This window comes from Ursus arctos, unplaced genomic scaffold (genome assembly GCF_023065955.2).
Source record: "Ursus arctos isolate Adak ecotype North America unplaced genomic scaffold, UrsArc2.0 scaffold_17, whole genome shotgun sequence".
Taxonomy (NCBI): Eukaryota; Metazoa; Chordata; class Mammalia; order Carnivora; family Ursidae; genus Ursus; species Ursus arctos.
Window position 1 is genome coordinate 12,940,106 of NW_026622841.1, and position 16,112 is coordinate 12,956,217.

Consider the following 16,112-nt stretch of genomic DNA (forward strand, 5'->3'; position numbering starts at 1 on the left):
TTATTTTACTATTATTTTTAAGTTGCGGACTTGTACTTTTCCATTAATTTTCATTGAGTCAAGGCCCATGACTTTTGCGATCCCCAAATCCTCCGTAAATTCACTGCGACTGGATTTTCCCAGCCCCCACCCGAACCCCTCTCCCTTCCCTGCCTGGGAACCTGCCCTTTAAATTTGACATGGCTAGGATTTTAATCTCTCCTCAAAGGCACAGTGACAATTTCACAACAAAGCAGAGAGTTTGGGTGGTGGGTGGGGGGGGTTGTTTTCTGCTCCCATTAAGAGAGCAACTGTTCTGTCTTTGTCTCGTGGGGCCAGCTCTTGGCACCAGACCGGGGAGACCTCAAACTCGGTGTTGCAACATCCATCAGACCCAAGTGCGTCTGGGCTCCTGGAAGGTGAACTGCAGCTGTTTGGATAAAATTCTAAAATCTTGTTTGTGAGATTCTCAGGCCTTGTTTTACAATCGTTCTTCTTGGCAGAGAAACCAGGAAGTTTTACTTTCCCAGGATCCCAGGCAGGTAATTGTTTTCCCAAACTGCATTTTAATCTCTGATGGAAATGGACATTTTTCATTCTGAGAACCTTCGCCCACATCTATAAACTATTTGTATTCACCCTGAGTTGTTGGGAGAAGCCAGACATCCCTGAGACTCGATTACAGAATGTCCCTCCCTGCCCCTAGACCCATTTCCATCTCTGGTTATAATTTAGGGCTATTTACATTTCTTTTTTGAAGATTTTTTTATTTATTTGCGAGAAAGAGAGAGCATGAGCAGGAGGGGCAGAGGGAGAGGGAGAGAGAATCTCAAGCAGACTCCCCACTGAGCGCAGAGCCCAACAAGGGGCTCGATCTCAGGACCCTGAGATCACAACCAGAGTCAGACACTTAACCGGCTGTGCCACCCAGGAACCCCAGGGTTATTTACATTTCTAAACAGTTATGAGCCTTTTAGTCTTGGAATCTTGGAGTGCTTTCCTATTAAGTGGCTGGCCACGTCCAGCTGGCGGGTGATCTCCTAAGGATGAGAATTGGCAAACTCTGTTACTCGGTGCCATTTGTAAGCAAAGTAGCCGAAGCTGTAACTAGCTGGTAGTTTCTGCCCCAGCCAGGGACTTTCATGGCCCCCAGTCTCCCACTGATTTACCCCGACGCCCCTTGCTTAGAGGACATAGCCCAGAACTAGAACCCCAGTGGCCCCGGTTCTTTCCCACCCCTCCAGCTCACTGGGACTGTCAGCTCAGAGAAGGGGCTAATGACCAGATGGTGCCGTTGAGCGGTGTGCGCATCCCCGAGAAGCTGGCTCGGTGGTGCTGTTCTTTGGAGAAGGATGAGTGAGTTAATTCTCTACCCTCGTCTCCTCCTGGAGATAGGGAGAGCATGCGGCAAGCGCCGCCCACCAGCCCCTCCCTGGTGAATTGTCAGTCTGCACAGGTCAGCTTGCAAGCCTAACTCCTTAGGCTGCTCCAGCCCTCCTCAAGCCACCACCACATCTTACCCCAGAGTCCAAGGCTCTGTTTCTTGAGGGTCATTAGAAACATAAATGCCAAAACACTTGAAGGGAAAAGCCGAACTTGCCATAATGTCTTTGTTACTCATCCACAAATAGCCACCTGTCAAGCCTGGTGCTAGGTTCTCTGACACTGGAGAGGTCAATATCCAGTTTGAAATGTAAGCAAAGATTCCAGTCCAAGGCAGCCTTCAACAAATGCCTGGGGAGGTGGAGGACAGAAATGTGGTGAGGAGGGCCTGTGGGGCCACATGGAACTTGTCTGTGGTCTCCTAGGTGGGCTATTGAGGAAGGCAGGGAGGACGAAGACAGAGCTTTCCAGGCTGAGTGGACAGCATGGAGGGCTCAGGGTGGGCACTCAGAGGACTGCAAGGGGATCCTCTGGCATACTGCCACGGACAGGGCCTCTGCCTGCAATCACACGCCCCAGGTTAGGTGTTTTGGAATTTTTTGGTCACGTGTTCATGTGCTAGTCCTCATTTTGTGGAGAGCTGAATTAGAGGCGATATGCAAAGGTACAGCTGAATAGTTAGCACTTCACCCGCCCTTAGGAAAGTTGTTTGGTCCCTTCTATCTGAGGGGTTCCAGCAATCGACCGAAGTCTGAGTATTCCTGTCCTTGTACATACCTACCACTCACTCACTCACTCATTCACTAACTCATCCATTCATTATTTCACTTATTCATTTACTCACTCAATCAGCAAACATTTCCTGAGCAAGCTCTTCCTCACGCTGGACACTGCGAGGCAGACAAAGTTCCTGTTATGAGCCAACAGCAGGAAGGTTCTAGAACCCTGGTCCCCAGGGGCCTGACCACCCACGTGGGCCCCCTAAGCCTCCCTCACATACTCAGTGGTTCTCTAGTGTCCGAAAGGTGTGAAGAAGGGATGAGAGACCCACCTTTCTCAGGCTGGGTCTCATCTTTATGGAAAATACTGATTAGTCTGCTAGAATTTTATCACTAGGGTTCTCTAAACACTCAATTCTGTTCTCACCACTGCTCCCCATCCTCATAAAGGAATATCCTGTCAGTGGACCATGCAGAATGCTGACAGGAGCAAACTGAATGGCTCGTCTGGGAGGGTACACAACCAAATGTCTGTGTCCATAGTTGGAGCCGAGATCATTTTTTAGCTTTACCTTTCCTTGAAAGTGCCATCCACAGCTGTCACCTCCCTTCCCATCATCCTAAGTCACATCTCTGGTATGAGTGCTTCCCACGTTTCAGGCTTTGAAGATCCTGGCGAAGCTGGTGCCACTGACCAGCCCCAGTTCACTCTGCTCTGAGAGGTACAAGCCCCACCGAAAGGTTGAGAGCAGCGGTCACCTGTACCACAGGCTCTAAAGGTGTGTCTAAGTTGGTAGACTGTTGACTGGTCCCAATAGCTCCATTGTCCCCTGTGGCATGGGCTCCAGGCAAGCTGGGCTCCCTGAGAACATTTCTGGGCACCTGCAGAGTGGGAGGAGGGTCAGAGAATCTGCTTCGAATCTCATCCTAGTGTTTTGGTCTCCAGCTGATTCTGGCCACCTCTCAACTTCTCTGAGCTGAGCATCCTCACCTTTGAGTTTCTTCTTAAACCCATTGGCAAACCAGGTCTAGCACCATTAGGGACCTCAAATAAACTAACCAGGGCTGGAATTCACCTGGGATGGCCCAGGTGCATACCGTGCTGGCTTTTAAATACTTTGAATATGACTCCTAGAAATAATTTGTGTGAGTTTGCACACAGAGTAGGACACTGTTAGCTCCTTTCACCATGGCATTTGCCTGGCTGCCTTTTCCAAGTCAAACTTAGAATACATTCCTTATATACATTTTTTTCATCAGCTGACAAATGAAGAATCTTCAAATTAGCTTCTATCCTTCAAGGTTCAACAAAGGAGAATGATTGCAACATGGAAGCTTAAACATTCTTACGCAGTATTTTCCATGGGTGCTGATGACTTGGCTTCCTGAAGTTCTAGGGAATGAAACGTGTTTGAGCCTTGGAAAGTGACCAAAGGACCGCTCATGTCGGTCTTTTGAATGAAGATTATATTTGAGGAAGGTGACTGTGGACTTAATGTGGCAGGCTTCTGTTGAATGTCAAGGTCTCCCTTAACTTTGATTTGTGGTTCTGCCATGACCTCTTCAGTGAGATAGCAGACAATAAACATTTTTAAAAGGGGGTGTGCTCTGTGGTTCTTAATGGAATTCCACAAAATTAAATGGGTGTGTATTAATAAATATTCATATCTATGTCTTTTTGAGAATTAAATTAAAGCTATGTGCCTTCTTCCCAGAAAAATTCACAAACACAGGAAATTTAGCATGATATTTTGAGGGAATAATGGATTCCCCAAAGCTGAAATTTCCTAATAAAGGATTTCTGTTATCCATGGGAGAAAACCCTGGGTCTAATGTCCCTTTATTTGCTAAGATTCTCACTGTGTTTTTCTCACTCAAAAAGAAACTGCAAATCAAATTTTATTATAGTCAATGTTCTACCATAAATATTTCTTTATAATCACCACTCCCTGAAATTTCTCTGCTCGTTTTGTCAAGACTGTACCCAATGATAAAAAGGTCTGGTACAAAAAAGCAGTTTCATGTAATTATTATAGTTCATAGGAACAGGGTTTGACATATCATAACAGGAAAAATTATTATATGGACGTGTATTAATTTATTTCGAAGCTTAACTCCAATACAAGTAAATGCTTTTTCATTCCTCACTTGTACAGGGTGGAGATAGACTTTTTCTTTCAATTTGTTTTTCCACATCTATTTAGAGCAACCAAAATAAGAAAACTACTACACAGGTCCTAGCATTCACTTCCTCCACCCGTTTTCTGTACTCTGTCCTAGGTCTGATGAATATAACTTTTTAAACATGTCATTTATTTTTATTTTTATTTTAGTCTAAATGTCCCTTCAGAAACACCACGGGAAAATATTTTTAGCTTCACTAAGAAAACAAACATGTTTAAACAAATAACACCCAAAATGTTCAGGTAGAATTGGTGTTTTTGGCATTCGTGGGTTATAACGGTGAGCCTGTAACATACAGGCTGCAGCAGAATTTTTCTTGATCCTGGGTGTGCCACTTTCTTTCAGGAATAAAAACAAAGAGAAGAACTGATGACACTTTTTACACCAGAACTAAACTTTTTGTTAGTGGAGGGTTCCCTCCGACGTGGGTCTGGGGTCTGGGCATTTTCTCCCTGGTTACCAAAGGTGGCAGAGAGGAAGCAACATGTAACATGCTTCTGTAGAGTTCTGCAAGGGTAAGTGAAGGTCGTAAACAATAATTCAAAATAAAAGCAGGGCCCACGTGCCCAAGGTACGAATTGCGAACAGCAAGCGCTTACTATGCCCAGGCACCATTCCAGCTCTTTGCTGTATTACTGCATCCCAGGTTCCTAGATGCTGCCTCATCTGCTTGGTTTTGATTAGCTCTGTGATTTATTCATTCTTGATAATAATACTAATAGCTAACACAGAGTACTTACTATGTTCCGGGTACTACTTTAAGCATGTTACATGTAATAACTCATTTAATCCTCACAAGGACTGAATGAGGTAGGTCCTGTCCTTATCCCACTTTACAGATGAGAAAACTGAGGCACAGAGACACATTTAGCACCTTACCCAAGATCATGCCTTAGTGTGTGCCTGAGCCAGGATCAGCCCCATTTGTGCTCTCAGCCTCCATGTCAGGCTTCCTCTCAGGTGATTAGAATCATAATATGGTGATCAATTATATTAGTTTACATTGAAAAATGTGAAAGAATAGAGAACAGATAATCTCTGCTCTCCCCAAAGATAAAATTTAAAAGAGGATTGAAATTACCTTGATGATGTCCACTGATATCTATCCCAAAAAGAAAATGCAACTCTTGTCTGCATTTAATTTGGAAAACAAGTGCTAGTTGGTTCTGATAGCTTCAGAGAAGCCCTCCACGGAATCAGTTAGGGAATGAGTGTCACTAGACTTTACTGGGTGCCGGCCTATGCCTGCAGACTTGTGAAGCCCTTCTCAGACTTCAAGAATCCAAGAAGGCAAACCAGAACCTCAGAATCAGGCCTCTTGAGTCACTGCTTGTCGGTCAGTAAGCAGCTCTAATCAAAGATAGTTAAGGCCCCAAAATAAAGACTCATGACCACTGAGCCTGCTCAGTGTGTGTGAAATGGTGTTTACATTCTGCTGTTCGGTCTGGGTTCTAGTAGAGAAAACGCAGTAACCATTGGTCAGCAGTGTTTCTAGATAACCATCCTCGGATTACCTTTCTTCTTCCCACGGATGTGCAGACCATCTAAAAAGCCTTGACATTCCATGAGGACTTTTTACTCAACAGAACATGAGGGAACCTTTGGAAATTTATGCTACAGAGGCCAAATTTACCAGTGAGCGGAGCTGTTTATATTTCCCTCCAATTGGAAGCAGATCAGAAGCTTTAGGGCATTAGAAAATGCAAGCTACATAACAAAATTCTGAGTTCAAGCATTTCATGGATTTTTGGCTCTTGATGTCAGTTATGGATGATTATAACCCTGGTGTGATTCTCAGTGCAGAGTTGGCAGTCTCTTAGAACAGCAGCCAGCTGCAACAAGGACCTCTGAGACCATGGAAATGTACCCTCCAGGGCTGCCATTCCTCACCTCAGCTTTTGCCCTGGGCAGCCAGGTCCGGTACTGAAAGGGTAGCAGCTGCTCAGGATCCAAAGAGACTTACAGGTTCTTGGCAACGAAGGAAGCAAGGATGTCCACGAGCCCTTGAAAAGTCCTCTGGTCAGCCCTGCTGCCTTTAGGCAAGACCACCCAACCATCGCAGCCAGATGAGAACAATCGTGTTTTAAGACCTGCAGAGAAGGAACTGCAAACCCCTTTGTCAACTTTCACTTTGGCAAAATGATCTTTGGTAGCTAGGCTTTCCCCGCAGCAAGAAGAGGAACCTGCCTTAGAAGGTTGTATGATCTAAAATGTTCCACAGACAGACAGAGATAGATGATAGATGGATGGATGGATGGATGGATGGATGGATGGATAGATAGATAGATAGATAGATAGATAGAGGAGCTAATAGATTGTGGGTGAAGAAAGGAAATGAGGGAGAGGGAGAGAAAGAGGGAAACAGAGACAGAAAGAGGGAGAAAAGGTAACTATGAAAGATAGTTAAATCCCAAGCAGTGGGACACACGAGAAATATTTATTATAGAATTATATGCCAGAGGAGTCCACTAAAACCCATTTGAAAGAGATGCGACCGTCCTTTATGCTCCTGAAGCATTTTCCTCAGTATCTCTACCATGGCACCTCCTTGTGTTGCAACATGAGAATTTGTGAGCTGTTGGGTCTCCCTGGCTGGAGTATGAGCTTCATACGGCGGGGATCGTATCTTATTCTCGTGGTCATCTCAGCATCTAGCCCGGTGCCTCGCTCCATGGAAGGGAGGGAGGAAGGAAAGGAGGGAAAGAGAGGTAAGTAGATCAACCAGTATAAATTCAGATCCTTTAAGGAGTGCATCATTCCTAATGCTTCAATCCTTAACGTTTTCCCACCCAGACTTAACCTATCTGATGTCCCATTTCCCCTCCATAAACTGTTGCACTCAAAGTCAGTACGATTATATAAGCTGCCCAGGATTGGAAGGATTTGTTAATACTTATCTCTATTTGACACCTTTCTAAGAACACTAGTTCATTATAATGCTATTTGTCTTTGAAATTATTTCCCCCAAAATATATTTCATTTGAATTAATTGTTTATATATATACATTTTCCATGATCTGGGTACTATTACATAGTCTTGGCCAGTGCAAGCTGGTGTGACACTCTGCAGGGTATCTTCTGGGTCAGTGACTATTAGTGTAGCTTATGCAAATGTTCCCAGCCAGCGCGTCCTTTCTGTATGTTCCTTCACTGAGTATGTTCTGTCTCGTCTGGCTCTCTTTCTACTGTTGATGAACAATGGCTGACAAGAGGTGTGCGAGTGACAGCACCAGCTCCCAATGCCATGAGGGGAGGTTAAGGGAAATGGACAAAGGCTCGCTGGCAATTCAGCTTGCCGGGAAGTCCTGGGACCTGGGAAAAAGGTGTCACCAGTGTCCTAGCCTGGAGGGGTCAGTGTGAAGGGTATGGGAAGGAATGGGAGCTACAGGCATGGCATGACTTCAGGGGGATTTTAGGATAATGGGAAGGGACAGAGTATGATGCTAGGAACATTACTCCCTAGGGACCTTCAATGTCCAGGATTGTGTCCCTGAGCCAGGCAAGATATGCGTGCATTACCCCAGCCCCTCCAGAGCTCCTGGCAGCTCATCTGTCTGGAGTGACTCCCCCATCCCTTCCCAGATCCAAATCCTCTCATCTTTCAAGGCCCAATCCAAGGTTTGGCCAAGTTTCTCCACCTATAGAGAATATTCTTCTCCTTTCCTTGGAACTGTCTCTCTCTTCCTTAGCACTTCCTGGTGTCCCTCTTATCCTGTTAGCTGTCTCTCTCTGGGGCACTGTACTGGGCTGTGTATAAAGCCCTGTGGGCCCACCATGCCACAGATCCTTTCTGCAAAGGGTGACCAGCTCCTCACACCAAGGGCCAGGTGTTGTGTCTTGTGGGCCTCCAGCGCATCCATAAGCCATGTTGGATTAAGGTCCCTGGTTTAACAAAAAGATGACAGACTTGCTCACAGGTAGACAGGACAGTCGGTAAGGCTATCTGACACATGGACTCTGCCCATTTGGGACATTGATTTTCGATGATAACTCGACCAATTAGACCCTTCCTGGGAGTCATTGCTGTTTTTAACATTGTCGTATAGTTTGTTTGTGCTTTCCCTTGGGCTGAGGTCTTTTTTATTTCTTCACTAGATCATAAAGTCCTGGAGGAAAAAGTCTTACCGAATCATTCTTTACTTGCCCTCTGTATCTGGGCTCTTGGTATTGAGGAACTGTTGAGAAGGTGAATAGGATGCATATGTTCCTGATGGCCTCTCCCAAAGAGTAGACTCCTCTCATGGCTTCTCGTCAGGTTCTGCAGCCAACCATGCAGAAGAGATGGGGATCAGAAAGGTCTCTTGGCATTGCTGAGCAGTGTGAATTGGGCCACTGAGCAGGGGACTGGAGGCAGCAGCAGCAGCTGGCCAAAGATGTGGTTGGAGGGATAAACACAGAAGATGCCTGCGGGCTACCCAGGCCAGAGAGGTGTGAAGCTTGGGGTCTGGGAGATGGGGACAAAAGAGTCCTAAAACATGAAGAGGCAAAGACATGGAAAGTGACAGCAGTAAGACTGCAGAGAGGGACAGACACACAGACAGAGATACCAAATGATGTTCATCCAACCTGGAACACGTCTGCCAGTGCTAGTCAGTGCAAACTCCCACTTCCTTCCCTGGGTGGTGAGATCCTCAGGAGCTGGGGTTACATTTTGTTCACGTTGCTATGTTCGGGTCCCCACAGGACCCACGTGGGCTTGGGCCCACAGTAGGCTCCCAGTCATGGTTTTTATCCTGAGCTGAATTGATAAGAGGATTTCACAGCCTATCTTGACAATGTGTCTAGAAGGCTACCAAGGTTTCGATTGCCTTGAACATTATGAAGTTCTCTCCCTTAAATCTAACTGTGCTTTCTTGATACAACTTAAGTCCATTTCCTCTCCAATGGCTTAAAATGCATGGGATGGTTTTTCAGCCATTCAGGAAGAAGGAATGCTGTGTATAAAGCCTGGATTCAATAAAGCCAGATTTAAAAAAAAAAACAAAACAGCTCTTAGCATCTTCTACAGACACTGGTCTGGGCAGGGCTTTTTACTTTATTGAATCCAGCTGAATAGCTTGACTACATTAATAATGGGGCTGCATTTCCAACCACTGCCTCCCAGTCTTTTCCCCTAAAAGCCTTATGGTACTTAAGCAACTGCTAATACATGAATAATTGCTGGTGGCATCATTTCCTGCCATGATTTGACCACCAGGATGAGGTTTTTCTTCTTGTACCTAATCTGGAGTTCTCAAGCCTGCCATGTGTGGGCTTGCTTGAGAATCGTATTTAAAACACAGTAAACAAATCCAACTGCGGCTATGAGTTGGGCTGTATTGAGTTTCTGTGTGTTGAGGAATTAGGGATTTGGGAAAACTCTATAGGGTATATAGTAAAATATTGGTCTGAAGGGGATCCTTACCTCCAGGTTGTCCAGAGATTTGAACCTGGTATCTCCACAGAGCATGGGTAGCACCATTTTGCAGGTTCCCCAGGATGGACTGGTAGAGTTGCATCCCTGCACTTCAAAGAAGATGCTATTCACTTGGCTCCCATACTGCCATACTTCTTTTTGAAGTTTCCCTGGCAGATGGCATCTAATCATTAGTTCTATTTACGTGGGACTTGAGTGACGGTGGTTTCTAGTACAGGTGAGTGCAACCAGGTATCCGTGTAGAGGACCGGCTGCAGAAGCACACAGCTGGAACAGGAATACCGCAGAGCCCCTGGGAGCACAGAGCACCCACGTGGCCTGTGTTTGAATCCAGCTCGGCCCTTTCTAACTATTAACTATCTACTCTGTCTCCTCGTGTGGGAAGTGGGGATGGTAACACTGCCTGCTTCCTTGGGTCGATATGAAGTTCAAGTGAATTGATATTTGTTCAGTGCTTAAATCAATGCTTGTTCATGGTGCCACATAAGTGCCTCTGATGGCCTGTATTTGTCCTTTTGTTGAAGAGTCCGTGCATTTATTCCTCTCCACACAGCTTCCGACTAGGATGAGTGGGAAAATCTGCCTTTCAGCCGGCATGTTAACAGAGGGCTAAAAATGAGGCAAACCTTGCCTATTATCCTTTTTGGGCAAAAATAAAATAATATTATTTCTTTTGATCTGGAAGTTCGATTTGCCCATTGCTGTGGGCTAGGTGCTGTGGTGATAGCAGGGTAAAATTCTTCCTTCCCCACCTCAGAGAACTTGTCATCAACCTGGAGAGGCATGACTATTATATAACCAGTAGCAAAATAAGACCGGACAGCAGACATAATGAAGTATTGCAGAAGTGGAGGAGATGTCCATGGGAAGATAGCAGGCAAAGGAGTTTTTAGGTTTGGTTTAATAGAAAAAAGGAAGTGAGAGGAGGTAGGAAACACTATCTAGAGTGCTTGGCAGCTGTGTCACCCGACGTCCTTCCTGCAACAGTCATGTCCCTGAGCTGGGCCTTGCACCTTCTCCAGTGATAGAAGAATAACTACAAGCTGGAGAAATAAAAACATGTTAATATGTGTGAGTTATCAAGTCAGACCACAGCAGGTCCCAGGAATGTTTTTCTGTTTTAGAAATGCAGATACAATGGGTCGTGTGCATGTGTGTGTGTGTGTGTGTGTGTGTGTGTGTGTGTGTGTGTGTGAGAGAGAGAGAGAGAGAGCGAGCTGTACTTCTTTAGGTCTAAAATGTACAAGGACAGAAAGAAGCAGAACTCAGAGCAGTTTTTGTTTATGTGGATCTTCATCGTATTAGATTTTTATGGGTCTTTCTCAGAGCTTCTTGATAGTCTAGTAATACAAAGTAAGTTTATTAGGTCATTCGCCTGACTCTTTTCCTCCTTGGGACCTTTTATTTTCTCTCACTGGATGCTGAGCTTTGTTCCCTCTGCGGGGGCCCATCCCAGGCCTGAGTAAGGAGCAGGCAGTACCCAGCAGCTCATCTGTATCATATCGCTCAGCCCTGCGAAGTGAAGGGAAATAAACAGCACGTGGGAGGGGGAAATCTGTGTTCTAAGAACCGCTTTGGTTTACACATCTATAGATACACTTAACCAGCACTGTGGGTCACATGTACCGGCTGGTGAAACTGAGCATGACTCACGTTTAAATTATTCATAGAGCAAGAAATATGTTTCTAAAAGCCAGCATCGTTGGCTTACACACGGAGCCGGGGGAGGGAGCAGGCAGCCTCATAAGGCACTCAGGCCTCCCGTGACAGCTGGCGTGCACGGTGCATCTGCTGCGAGGAAGGGGTGCCGGCCCGGCCTCAGAGCTCTTGGCCATACGTTGTATTTGGAGAATCTCTATTGGTAGAAATCCCTGTGCTGGGGCAGTAGGTGCTTAGGATAAATTTTTGAGGTAGCCTATCTTTCTTTTACGAACTCGCTTTGTAATGACCCTGGAACTCTTCAGTAACTCGGTCTAGTGGTGGAGACCACACCAAGGGAGCCTGAAGTATGGAAAGGTATGTCCCTTCCACAAGAGGTCTGGTAGGGAGAAGCCAAGGAGAGAAAGGTCTGAGAGCATCATGAAGGACAGGGACTTCATCGGAGCCTTGAAGGGCTTAGTCTGCTGTGAAGGAGAAGAAATTCCAGCCCAAGCAAGATGGAAAAACCATTTGAGCAAAAAGAAAGTAGAAGTGACAGAAGGGGTCTACATTTTTTTGACATAAAAAATATATATACAAGACAAGAGAACAATCACCAAGGGAGCCCAAGGCAGCGCTTACTAAATTGGTCCAAAAGAGGGATTTCACCAAATGCAAATGAACAAAGAACAATACATGTGACTCAAAATATCCGTTATGCTCTTATGCGAGAGGGTGTGAGGCAGGGAGGTGACCTTTGAAAGGTTTTAAAGTTGTAAACTTTTGCAACCACATTGTTTTGATTGCTGGGGGATTTAAGAAAGGATTACCTCAGGGTACCATTTTGGAAAAGTGATTTAAAAAAAAAAAACTACTTCCTGCATAATATTTTAGAATGTTTTTTCGTTCAGTGTTTGCTTTGAAGATCTACAATCTGAATGTCCATGAAGTAGCTCAGCCTCACATGAGAAACGAACGCCCAGAAGAGTAGAGGGACCTGGCCTTCCACTCCTGGTCCGTCTGCCAGTTCGGTTCACTGGAGCAAGGGTACCCCCGCTCCCACTCCAAAGGAAGTACGTGGGGCCTTTGTTTTGCTCCCAGGCCAGCCCCTCCCCCCTTTGACAGGCCAGCAGGGCAACACTATGTCAAAGCACTGTCCCTTACTCTGGGCCAGACATTCCCTGCTGGTCTCTGAAATTTGGGAAACAGGAAATGTTAAGAAAATTTCTAATTTGCCTGGTCATGTGAACGCCCTCTGATGATGTTGCAACAGAATTTTGGAAAGGAGTGTTGTGCTCTGAGCCGAGCTTGCTTGCACCCTCCTAATCGGAGACCATTTGCTCCTTTGAGACTATGGTAGATTTGACTACCCAGCCTCAACTTCCCTCTTTCTAAACACATAAACCCCTATGCCTAAAGAACAAAACCAGAAAAACCCATGCAATGTGTGACATGCTCTAGCGCCATCCGGATTGCTGAGAGGGCCCTGCGCGCCTGTCCCTGAAAAGCCCCTTGGCACTTAGTAAAAGCGCCCATCCCAGGCAGACGGGCCTGCGCAGGCCCCCTCCTGCACCGTCTTCAGAACCTTTACTACCTGTGTTTGTAGGAGATGATGGATGATTAGCCTTTCTTCCCACACATTTGGCTTTGATAATTTCCACGCAAAAACATTCAGATGCAAATAATTTAAAAACAAAGTGGCTTCAAGGGATCTTTCTGGGAGGATGGAAATGCTCCATATCCTGATAGGGGAGTATGTTCCAGGTTCCAGGAGTGTATGCTTTTGCCAAAGTTCATCAAAGGGTACACAGAAAATGCGTTCGTTTTGCTGTATGTAAATTACACCTCAATGGGAATTTTTAGAATAATAAAGCGGCTTGAGTTTAGAAAAAAGTAACAAGTGGGTGCAATGTAAATGACCCCATTTAAGGAGATCTAGAAACATAAGGGTCCGCAGGCAGAAACTAAAAAATGCGTGTATGTGGGCAATCCCCACCACATGGGAAATCTTTGCAAGGTGAGCAGGTTAGGCCCAGCTTACAGACTCCACAGCTGGTTATGTGCATGCGTCTGTGTTTTCATATGTGGGCTTTTTTTTTTTTTTAATCTTTATGTCCATTTTTGTTTGGCTCATTTCCCTGTTCAATTGGATTTTGTCTTCTATTTCCTGAATATGACTCCCCCACAATACCTAATATCCCAGGCATGCAAGAAGCGAATGCCCAATAAATGTCCACTCACCCCCTGAGACGGAGTGCTTTCCCTCCCTCTGGAACGTTCTACTGAAATTAGCCAGCGCGTGTTGGCCTTAAATGCCTATGTAAAACTGGAAAGCGAAAGGAGAAACATCCATACTTGTGCTAGTTTTGAGAAAATTCCCAGCTCCCTCTGCTTCTAAAAACATCCACTTCGGAACCTACTTTGGAAAAACTACTTTTGCCCCATAAGAAAAAGAAAACTTGTACTCCATAAGTCGTGATATTTATTTTAAAGCAAGAAAACTGAGTTAATGATTATGTCTGAATGTGGGCGAGTGGGGGCAAAGGTACCCTTGCTTTTCCTCCTCTTCATGGCGAATCAGAGCAGGTGTGGAAATTCCCACAAGTTACACTGTGTCCATATACACGTTTGTATACAGAGTTTCATGGGTTTTTTTTTTTTTTTTTTCTGAAAGTCTTTCTTTTGTCATCATCTCATCTTGAAACTAGAGAGGAAGGGAATGGAAGGGCAAATTGCTAATATCAGAGGCTTCTGGAAATTCCCCTTTTATGGTACATGAGTCTTTCTTAAGAATAGTTCTCTTTCAGTTGTGTTTTTGTGAGTTTAGTGAAAATCACTCTGCCCAGCCCTGCCTCTGGTTTACTTAAGCATGATCCCAGCTGTCTAGAGCATGGGGCTGCCTGGACATAGCCGAGGGACGAAAACTTGATTTGCAGTGCTTGGGGGAAAAGGGCCTCATATTGATACTGGGTTTTAAAGTAGATGCACCAAGCAGAAATCCATATTCACATGATTTAAAATACCTAACTTATCCAGTATCTTTTATAAACGGATGAATCTCCCATGAACTAATGACTTGCCACTGTATGGGGGGCAGACAGGCAGCTGTATAAATATCTGTTGGCATTTCGTGTTAATGTACGTGATCAGTTCCAGTTACAGCCTGGCTTAACTGAAGCCGACTGACCTGTTTTCAAGTCAGTGCAATGCCAGCTCATTTTAAAGCAAAATGCTTTTTTTCCCCATATGGCTTCAGAAGATGCCTTTTTGAAGATAAGGTTGTAGGCCTTGGATTCTGGTGCTGGGACAGGCTGGGGTTCCACGTGCCCCCAGGTGGACAGGGCCAGCGTGGAACGAGTAGGTGGGAGGGCAATCATGTGCTCCTGCGACTGGCTGGCAGGCTGCGTGGGGGGCTGGGAGGGCCCAGCACAGACTGATGCTTGGAATGTGGGGAATGTGTGACAGCCAATCCCAAGGCTGGGCGTTGAAGGCCTATGCTAATTAGCAGAGCCCCTGCTAGGGTCAGGTCACTGGGTGGCCAGGTAAATAGTATCAGGTTCTTTCTGCACTGGCAGACAGACAGACAGATAGACACACAGGCGGTGGGCTAAGGCCTCCACTGCAGAGTTGCTCTTGGTGGTTACTTATTAATTACACCTCAAGGCACCGCTAGGTTAGACAAGAAAAATACTCCTCCAGCAACTCTCTCTCTGACTTCCTCTCTCCCCCAACATCCTCACAACCCACTCCTCCAGCGTGGGAAACTGGAGAGACCTCCTACCTGGAGACTCTGAGGACAGCCAGCCTCTCAGGCCGCTGGGACACAGAGCCTGTTCCCTCCTGAAAGGAACCCTAGATTCTAGGCCAGGTGAGTTTAGACCCAGTCGGAGCTTTTCTTATGAAAGGTCTTGACTTTTTTGAGTTTCTTTTTCCTCTACACTGAGCCCTCTATATGTTTGTTTTCTTTCTAATTTTGGCTTTAAAAATAAAAGAAAAGAATGTTTGGGTACAGGGTAAAAGTTTTGTCATATCCAGATTGGAAACTCCCTAGTCACCCTGAAACCGGACAGGTGCCTGTTTGTTTCTCTGTCCGTAAACAGTGTGTGCTTCACCCAGAAGTAAACTGTTGGTAGCCGCAGTGAACACAGACCTGTTGCAGTGTTCGAGAAGGACGAAATGGCCCCAACCTCGGAGCAAAGCCTGCCTCTCCCCTTCTTTTTTGATCTTCTGATAGAGACCACATAGTGTTCTCTTCACGGTATTTTGATGGCATATAGCATATAAACACAGGTGTGACCTTTACACCATGCACAGAGTTAGAATATAATAAGTGAGAGAAGATAAAACCAGCTGGAGTTTAAGCTTAAAGCTGAAAAGAGCTAATACGAATTTTCACTGAAAACCACGTCACAGAGCCCGGTACGGGTACCCTCTAAGGGACTCTGTTTGGTTGCCCCTTGCATGGTTTTACAAACCAGCCCCAGGCAAAGGGCTTCCATGAGATAAGCCGTGTCTTGAGGTACAGACATGACTTGGTGACACACACTCTGAGGATACCATCTGGGACTGCCCTCCTGAAGACCATGTTCCTCCCGCCTGGCTGGATAGAGGGGAGTGTTGGGAACTTTGTCTTAAATAAGGTTAGGTGATGTGTCCGGTCCTGGCTTCTGTACTGGCTGGCATTTCACATCTTTGGGACTCCCATTTCCTTGCTTAAAAAATAAAGGGACTTGGAACCCATTCCTTCAGCTCCTTGCATTCTGGTTTTTTCTGGGCTGAGGCGCAGCCTGGAA

The 16,112-nt window shown here is 45.6% G+C and overlaps 1 protein-coding gene and 1 long non-coding RNA gene across 4 annotated transcripts in view; one reads left to right on the top strand and one right to left on the bottom strand.

Moving 5' to 3' along the window:
- The window catches only part of BCL2 (BCL2 apoptosis regulator), a 168,740-nt gene that overhangs the window by 122,607 nt on the left and 30,021 nt on the right, over positions 1–16,112 (top strand). The window lies entirely within an intron of this gene.
- Positions 1–16,112, bottom strand: part of LOC113253492 (uncharacterized) — a 17,643-nt gene continuing 1,531 nt past the window's right edge. The window contains exons 3-4 of the long non-coding RNA XR_003315438.4: positions 8,391–8,523; positions 1–6,928 (exon numbers count right to left, since the gene is read on the bottom strand). This is a non-coding gene — a long non-coding RNA (uncharacterized LOC113253492). The remainder of the gene's footprint in view (positions 6,929–8,390; positions 8,524–16,112) is intronic.